Below are 9,488 nucleotides of genomic sequence, written 5' to 3' on the forward strand. Positions count from 1 at the left end.
ATTTGAACGTATAAGATAGGCAAAGTGAATGTAATCTTCTGTGCAGCAGCACTGTTGACAAACGACAATACTACTCTGTTTTTGCACATGTTTTCCAATAAACTTTTCAGTCATTTTATTACTTTCCATTGCATTGCCATCAGTTGCCATCTGATAAGTCAGTATTGAGTCCACGTAGTGTCTCAATAAGTCTATTGGGTTAATGTCGACAATACAGTCCAGGTAACTGAATTATGAGTTGAAACTTCTCTTCCACGAACTCTATTGCAATGCCGACAATGATGTTAAAGAAATGTACCTCGAAGTTTTGATGTGGATCAAAGATAGGTTCACACAACTTTTGTATAAAAATTCTCCCTTTTCTTTTTGTGAACGAATATGATGCTCACTTATGTCCACCAATGTCTGTGCAAAGCTCTCTCTGATGTAAAATATATTTTGTCTTTATTCTCTCTCAGTTGTAGAGTAGCTCGAGACATGCCAAGAGTTAAAGTAAGTCGTCCATATTTCAAGACTAGCCACAAACCTGAAATTTAGCTTCTTGCCAAAGACTCCAAACTTGAGAACATTGCCTTTTTGTTTCGTTTTTACAGCTCTTTTTTTCTGTTTTCCGAAATTGAACACCAGACAGGCGATGCTTTCCGTCAGACACGTTTCTTTTAGGTTCGATTTTAAACCACATTTGAGTTAATAATGTATTAATTGTCACTTTTTAACAGTCTTGCATTTGTAACAAACTTAAAATAATTCTATAATAATATTTTTATTGTATGAGTTTTCTGAAAAAATATTTAGTCTATCGCTGTTGCGCAATGCTTTTATATCACGAATTTGTTTCCAGTAATTTTAATTACACTTTTCTGAAATGTTTTTATTATGCGTTCTTCATGAAAATAAGAATATAGCATTTCTACTGTATATCGTGTAGGGAGGGGAACTGAAGTTTATGCTTTCTACTGTATCTCGTGCAGGGAGGGGAACTTCTTTCCTACACGATATACAGTAGAAACCATACACTTCATTTCCCCTCCCTACACAGTATACAGTAGAAAGAAAACACTTCAGTTCCTCTCCCTGCACAAGATACAGTAGAAAGAAAACACTTTGGAACTGAAATGTTTTCTTTCTACTGTATACTGTGTAGGGAGGGGAACTGAAGTGTATGGTTTCTATTGTATATCGTGTAGGAAAGAGGAACTGAAATGTTTCTTTCTACTGTATACTGTGTAGGGAGGGGAACTGAAGTGTATGGTTTCTATTGTATATCGTGTAGGAAAGAGGAACTGAAGTGTATGCTTTCTGCTGTATAATGTGTAGGAAAGGGGAACTGAAGTGTATGCTTTCTACTGTATAATGTGGTGGGAGGGGGATTGAATTTTATGCTTTCTACTGTAAATCATGTAGGAAGGAGAACTGAAGTGTATGTTTTCTACTGTATACTGTGTGTGGGAAGGGGATCTGAAGTGTATGTCTGACACATTCCATTATTCGCTACCCTCTAAAGGCAAGATAACAATAAATAATTATAAACAGCCTTTACATTTTTGCCTGTCCGGTACTCCAGCCCTGGTTTCGACTTTAACCATTTGTTAATGAATGTACCTACTTAGTAGATATCTGGTTTCAAATGTAACTATCTTTCAGCTGTTTCATTTTATTATTAACCAGTTGAAAGGTTATGTTCCATTCTCATTGCCACAAAAACACGTTTCGAACGTTGGGTCCAGTATAAGAATGATGGTCAACTCCCTTTATTCAATCACTCAAGTTTGTTTGTTTATTTTAACACAAACCCACGCAATAGGTATCTGTATTTTAACGTTTTAGGTCCACTGGTGAACGTTAGGCAAGAGTAGCCCTCTAGCTTCCAGAGTAGGTACTGTTACTCAAGGTGTTCAAGGATATTACTGATAAAACAACTAAACGTTATGAATTTAATTGTAACAGCATTTATTAAGTTAACAAGTAAGCGAATGTTTTTATTCTTGCGGGTTTAAAATTATATTCGAGTTAATTCAGAATGTTTTTTTTAGTTTAATTATTCCTATTTGTAATGTAATTGATTATGCTTCGCAGTATGTTTTTGTTTCGAGTACGATGTGGCTTTCACTATGTATACTTTTTTTGTTTTGATGCGAACGCCCTCTGTAGAAATTGATCAGAAATTGTCTCTGTAGAAGACACATAATCTACGTTAAGAACAACATGATCACAGGTGTTATGCATGTTTCCAATTACTATAATTTTACTTGGTTTTCACCGTAAGATAACGTGTAATAAATCTGACGTGGAAACAAACAAATATTGAAGACACGCCTAATATCCTCGAGTTAATTTCCACCTTAACGGTATCAGAAATATCTTTACTAGAAACGTATCGTGCAGTTTTTATGATACAATGTATATATCGTGCTATACTTCAGAAATTAAACTACATTAAAACCAACTGTATTGATGTAGATTATCAAGACTGAAATTTTACGTGTAGTTCGTTATTCAAGTCGCGTCGTGGGCGTACAAGAGTGAAACGCACATGTAATTACATATAATAGAAAATAGAAAAATCATTTTGAGATGAAACTTTTTATTACCTCTATATTTCGCCTTTTGTCGTCTCTGTGTTTCTGTGCTTTTCCTGGTGTTAACAACCTACGCGATCACAGTGTAGGCCAAGGACCACTAACAGCTTGATCATACACAATGTACACATCAACGGTATATTTGTATAGATGATATCACGTGTAGACTTATACAGAATTTTGTTTCAGAAGGACTTTTAAACATTGTAATTTCTTCTTCTTATAAAGATAAAATCCCCACCGTATTATGCGAAGTCAACAGATACACCTGTACTTTGTGCTCAGAAGATTACATCGGCTCTTCTACGTCAAAGAACTACAGTGAATATTCGACATCTGCTCTGAACAACGACAACACGTGTGCAAATCGAGAATGATGCTCCCCAAACAACTTAGTAGTATGGTTTTCAAGCATCTGGTGTAGGATCGAAGTTCAGAAACAAATATTTGAAAATTAATATTACCTTAGATCAGAAATAAAGATCAACTCGCAAATGGGTATATCTTTTTGTTCAATATACCATTCTTACATTTTTAATTGTAAATATTTTACATATTCCAATAAAATATACATTTATTTATATATATATGTATAACTCAAAGTTTGCCATTACTGCGAAATACAATTTTCACATTCGAAAAACAGCAAAAGTCAGGTGTACGTGAACTAACTCTTACACGTGATACTTGATACGTGGGAGGCTTTCAAAGATGGCCGTTGTTTTGTTTCAGACATAATTGACTCAGTCCAAATTAATGTTTTCCCTACCACTGTTGTAACCTATAGTTCATGAGTCTCGGTCAAAGCTTTTTTAATCAGCAGTGTATGAAGTAGGTGTTTAGTTATCAATATTTAACGCGCGACCTTTGTACGGTTAAAGATAAGCGAAAAGATAAGCGACTAGGTATATCTCATACATATTCCGACCACAAACGGTTTTCAGTGATAGTGACGTTGTTGTCAGTTTCTTTTCAATGTTGTAAGCCCATTAGTTTGTTTTCTTTTACTTGTTTTACTGACTTCTTTTCTGGGTAAGTTTATTGTTTAATTATTTTCGAAAGGGAACGATAGATTATAATGGATGTACTTGTAACCAGTTAGTTGAATGTGGTTTGCTCAATTTTTTTTAAATAGCTCAAAGGTTTGAGTATCTCAAAATAGACCTTTATATAATAAAACATGCTAGAATTTATGTCTCACCATACGAAACAAACAGTAATATCTATACAATAACGTAAATATAATTCGAAATAACAAAGTATTTTTAGCTTGTTTGTTGTTAAACGCAAAGCTACACAATTGACAATCTGTGCTCTGTCCACCACGGGTATCGAAATCCGATTTTTAGCGTCATAAGCCTGCAGACTTACCACTGAAGGCTTAGTGGTAAGAGTACTCGAAAGATAATTTGCGGGTCGCGGGTTCGAATCCCAACCGCATAACATGCTCACCCTTTCAGCCGTGGGGGCGCTATAATGTAACGGTCTGTTCCAATGATCTTTAGTAAAGGAGTGGCCCCATAGTTGGCAGTGGGTGGTGTTGACTAGCTGCCTTCCCTCTAGTCTGTCTCTGATAGCTCTCGAGTAGCTTTGCGCGAAATTCAAGAGACATTGGAGGTGGAGAGTATACTTAGAGGCACGCAATGCGAAATGCATATCATAGTGTATCATTAATGGTTCTATATACAAGTACATATTCACCCCTTGCAAGGTTTCCACATTTTGTTGCCCTCTGAGCTTGTAATCATGAAACTTTCAAATAAGTCTTTATATTTAGAATCTACACAATCATTCCAAACTGAGAAAGCTAAAAAACGCTGATATTACGTAAATAAGTTAGATTTTCAAAGAAAAGTATAATATTCTCAATTGCATAAATATTCAACCCCTTTGCTACAGCAGCTCTAAATCAGTTCAGGTGCAAAAGTTTAGTTTGAAACGTCACAGAATTAGTGTAATGGTCTCTGTCTGTGTGTAATCAAAGTGGTTTAACTTGAATTCAGAGCAAGTACATCTGTTCAACCACACCTAACATAGTGATACGACAAACCAACCATGAAGACCAAGGAGCTTTCCAAACAAGTCAAGCATAAAGTGATAGAGAAGTATAAATTAGGAGAAGGTTACAAGAAAATTTCAAAGTCAGTGATTATCCATTTGAGTACGGTGAAGTCCATCATTAAGAAGTGTAATGTGCTTTATACCATTCAGTCACTACCCAGATCAGGCTGCCCTTCCAAACTAAGCAGCCGGGCAAGCAGGAAACTCGTTAGGGATGTCACTGTAAAGCCAACAGTGTTTTCGAAACATTTGTAAAGTTCCACGTCTGAGATAGGAGTCAGTGTTCACACATCAACAATATCCTGGTTTCTACACAAAGCTGGCCTGTGTGGGTGAGTGGCAGAAAAGAAACCATTACTGAAAAAGTATCATCTTAAGTTTTGCATGGAGTTCGTGATAAAGCATGTAAATGATACTGCAGACGTGTGGTAGAAGGATTTGTTTTTTGTTCGAAGTTCAAAGCGTTACGGCTGTCGCAAGTCCAACATAGCACATCACTCAGTCAACACCATCCCAACTGTCAAACAAGAATCTAAAACTGGGTCGAGTATTCACATATCAGCTGGACAATGACCCGAAGCACAAGGCCAAAGCCACACTGGATTAGTTTCAAAAGAGGAAAATGAATGCCCTAGAGTGGCCCAGTCAAAGTCCTGACTTGCATCTAATGGAAAATTTATGGCGAGACTTGAAGATTGCAGTCCATCAACCAACTTGTCAGAATTGAAGCAATTTTGCCAGGAAGAATTGGCAAAAATTACACCATCCCGTTGTGTAAAGCTGGTAGAGACCTATCCAAAAAGACTCACAGTAGTAATTGCTGCCAAAGGTGTTTCCACCAAGTACTGACTTAGGGGACTGAATGCTTATGCAATCAACAAATTTCAATTTATATATTTTCTTTATAGGTTTTGCTGACATTCAACCTCCTTCACAAATAACAGTGTTAAATTTGATCATTAGAGATTTGAATAAAAACAAGTTCATTAAAGTTTTTTTTTTACATTATTTGTATTTCATTAAAATGTGACATTATTGGTAGGGAGTGAATACGTTTGCAAGGCACTGTATTAGTCAATAAAAACAATAATTACCGAGTTGAAGTCAGCAGTTTTTACTATTTTTACCGTAGGTTGTTGTGGTTAAGTAAAATCAAAAACCTTGCATAGAACCTTCTTACCATGACAAGTTTTTTTGTCTATATATAACTAGCATTTGACCGGACTAAACCTGTTGACCAAACAAACATTTCACTTTGTGGGCTACAACAATGTTCATTATTTACTGTAATTATGTCGATTATCGAATATGTCCAAGCACGGTTTGTTTGTTTGTTTAATTTCGCTCAAAGCTACTCAAACGCTATCCGCTTTACCCATCCCTAAGTTAGAAATTATAAAATAAAGGGGAAGCAGTTAGTCAACACTACACACCCTCCAACTCTTGGGCTACTCTTTACCAACTAATAGTGGGATTGAACGTTACATTATAACGACCCCACTGGTGAACGGACATGCATGTACGATGGTGGGATTCGAATTCGTGACTTAAAGATTGTAAGTCGAACATCCTAGCCAACGTAACGGAACACGTATATAAACTGGTGCTATAATTCCACTAATTTCGTAGCTCTAAACCAGTAGTTCTCAAAATGTAATCCACGGACCAGTGTTGGTTCGCGGGGATCTTTCAGGTGGTCAGAGGACTAGTCCACAAAGTAGAGCTATTCTTCTATTAATTCAGGTGAGGTTTTTTTGTGTTTTTTTTGCGGTAGTGGTCCTCGGACGAAAAAGTTTGAGAACTACTGGTCTAAATCAGTCTCTATCACAATATTCTTTTGAACATGGACCTCAAGATATTTTTGCTGCGTAATGTGGAATAAGGACAACTCTAAACTAATTTTATGAACGTTTGTGTCTCACTCGTTCTACTCGGAAAAGTAAAACTATTTTACAGAGGTTGAGTAAGTTACATTAAATCGATTTTGAAATCTCGCCACGTCATGCACTATCTGACGACAGTGCACCTTGAAAATAGTCCAGCAGCGCAGTTTACATAGCAAAATTCTCCGTCTTAAAGTTGTCATGTTCAAAGCATGCTCCTCCTCCCTATACCTTTCATTAATCTACCTGTAGTAGGAGAACGACGGATTCCCAGTTTCAGAAGTTAATTGGTGCTGCATCTGGTGACTTGGCCAATATGGCTTCATGTATAACATCATAAATACCCGTTTTATTCTCCAGCTGTTGAAGGTAAGCGATGGTTGAATTAATATTTCGTGGAAGCAACATGTGTACACGTGACTTATGACGTTTTTTCGAGAAGGAAATCATTATTGATTATGTTGCATACTGTTGCTTGGGTCTTGTGGACAGCTTTCTCCACTGGATTCGTGGATTGTCACCTGTTACAAGACACTGCAATTAGATGGGGTACGACGTGTTGCAGGTCTCATTTTCGATGGTCCTGCGGTTTTCAGAGCAAAGGCAGCCCATTATGTAGCTTTGCGCTTAACAACAAACAAACATACACTTATTAACTTATTGGAAGACAGGGGGCTTCAGAGCCCTACCATATGAATGGAATCTTTTAATGAAAATCTTATTCTGATAACCATTTACTACTATTATGTAAATTATCTAGTACTGCCTCCTTTTGTAATATTTTATCTAATTAGTAGCTCACTGATTTGAGGTCGCTGGACCAGTGAGAAGTAAGTTCTTTATTTTAATTACAACAGTTAAATAAACACAACACAATATCTGATCTGTAACGTTATTGTTATACTAGAGCTTCTTTCAGTTTCATTACATCCATTCGAAATATTTTTTGTTTGATTGTTGTTAAGAGCAAAGTTGCACAATGGGCATTCTGTGCTATAACCACCACAGGTATTGAAACCCAGATTTTGCATTATAAGCCTTCAGAATTACCGGTGAGCCACATGAAGGAGCTCGAAATATTTAAAAGAACAACAAGTGGCGTTTACGAGTTCTATGTAATTTGGTTTATTGCAGATCTGGACGAGTTAGCTTGTGGTCATTTCAAAACTAACACTAACACTTTCTTCTTCATTGAGAAACTTTTAAAAGTGGGCCATTTTTGTAAGATAATTTCGTATATGAAATAGTTTTATTTAAATTTTATTTGTCTTCTTTGTTATAACTTTCATAACCAAACGTGTTCAATTTTTTCTTGAACTTCATTTTGAATTTAAATGTGCTACCGTTTTAAAACCCATTTGGTTCCATTATAATCTCTATAATAGAAAGCTAAGTATTTTTTTTTGTGCTTTTGTATTAATCCTGTTAGTAATGAACATGTTGCCCGACTGTCAATATTTTCAAGTTGGGTTCTATTACTTAACTAAATCAACATCAAATAATAATAGTTACAAATTGAGATAATACAGTCCAAGAAAATCCTACAAATACGTACACACAAGGGAAATCGCTAAGGGAACTGTATTTACGGATTATTTATTAAAAGTTCCTTGATATAGTAAAATCTTCGTATAACTTTCCCCTCCCATCAACTACGACCCTAGTGACTTACCAGAAAGTCTGAGGGCTTACGATGCTACAAATCGAGTTTTGATACCTGTGGTAGGCACAGCACATATAGCCCATTGTATAGCTTTGTGCTCTTAACAAACAAGCCTATCAACTGTAGTTCGTGAGTATCCTTTACATATCCATGAAAGTTAAGAATGGGCTATCTGCGCTCTGCCACAGGATGTCTCAAAACGCGATTTTCATCGTCATAAGCCAGTTGAGTCACCGCTGGTCAGTAATTGATTACTTCTTTCAGTTATGTCACTTGTTTACTATTATAAACTGTTATAATGTTTTCAAGTATCTAAACTAACCTACTTAATTTCAGAATGATTGTCCATTTTAAAACTGGTCAAAGTGTCGTCCAAGTATAGTTCTTAATTAATACATACATTCAGCTAGCCAATTGTTAGGTTACTCTTGTCTGGTTGTCCCCCACTAGCATAGCGCTATATCTGCGAACTTATACCTCTAGAAACCGGGTGTCCATGCCCGTGGTGGGCACAGCACAGATAGCCCCTTGTGTAGCTTTGTGCCTTACTATAAACAAACAAACTTATCTGTTCTAATAATGGGAATTGACTGTCACTATTTTAGCGCACCCACAGCCCCAAAATGCAAAGCGTTTTTCTGCGGCATAGAGACTCGAACCACGAACCCTTGTATTCACGGTCAGGGCACGATAACTAGTAGGCCACACCCAGTCCATCTCAGAGGTTCAGATTGGCCCGAACCATTTATATTGCTTGAGGCCCCTGGTTATAATAGAAATAAACATGATGACACATGAAAACAAAAAACTGGCAATCATTAGTCCACAATAAAAGTGAAACATAATTTAAATATTTTTTATTTAACATGTATATTTATCAATATTTATTAAATGCTTCTCTACCCCTTTTCTGTGCATAAAAACAAGTCGCGAAACTTAACAAATGCAAAAAAATAAATGTCTAAATTTGAGGCCCCTTTTGACCTTGAAGCCCAGGCCAAGTGGCCCCCAGTCCCCCACCCCCGTCTAATTGGCTCTAACTACGCCCCGTGCAGGCTGCTTAATAATGTCTCAAGTGCATACTAAATATATTTAATTAGGTTCTACCTAAGGAAACTATAACATAACGAATGTTTCACATTAATATGTACGACACAGTCACTTTAATGCTGTGAATCTGTTGGATGGAATGAGCGTAAGAAATTATATTTTTATTCTCTCTTAACTCGTGATTGGTAAAATATTATTATATGTTAAAATATACACCTGGAAAAAAGTTAAGCACCCCCAAATATTTTTCAG

General features: G+C 36.3%; 1 protein-coding gene across 2 annotated transcripts in view; it reads left to right on the plus strand.

Moving 5' to 3' along the window:
* Positions 1-3,577: 3,577 nt before the first annotated feature.
* LOC106471127 (ceramide phosphoethanolamine synthase-like) overlaps positions 3,578-9,488 on the plus strand; it is a 44,682-nt gene continuing 38,771 nt past the window's right edge. For both annotated transcript variants that reach the window (XM_022399751.1, XM_022399752.1), the window contains exon 1: positions 3,578-3,611. The gene's annotated coding sequence lies outside the window, so the exon portion shown is untranslated. The remainder of the gene's footprint in view (positions 3,612-9,488) is intronic.

This window comes from Limulus polyphemus, unplaced genomic scaffold, assembly GCF_000517525.1.
Source record: "Limulus polyphemus unplaced genomic scaffold, Limulus_polyphemus-2.1.2 Scaffold4423, whole genome shotgun sequence".
In the NCBI taxonomy this organism is placed as follows: Eukaryota; Metazoa; Arthropoda; class Merostomata; order Xiphosura; family Limulidae; genus Limulus; species Limulus polyphemus.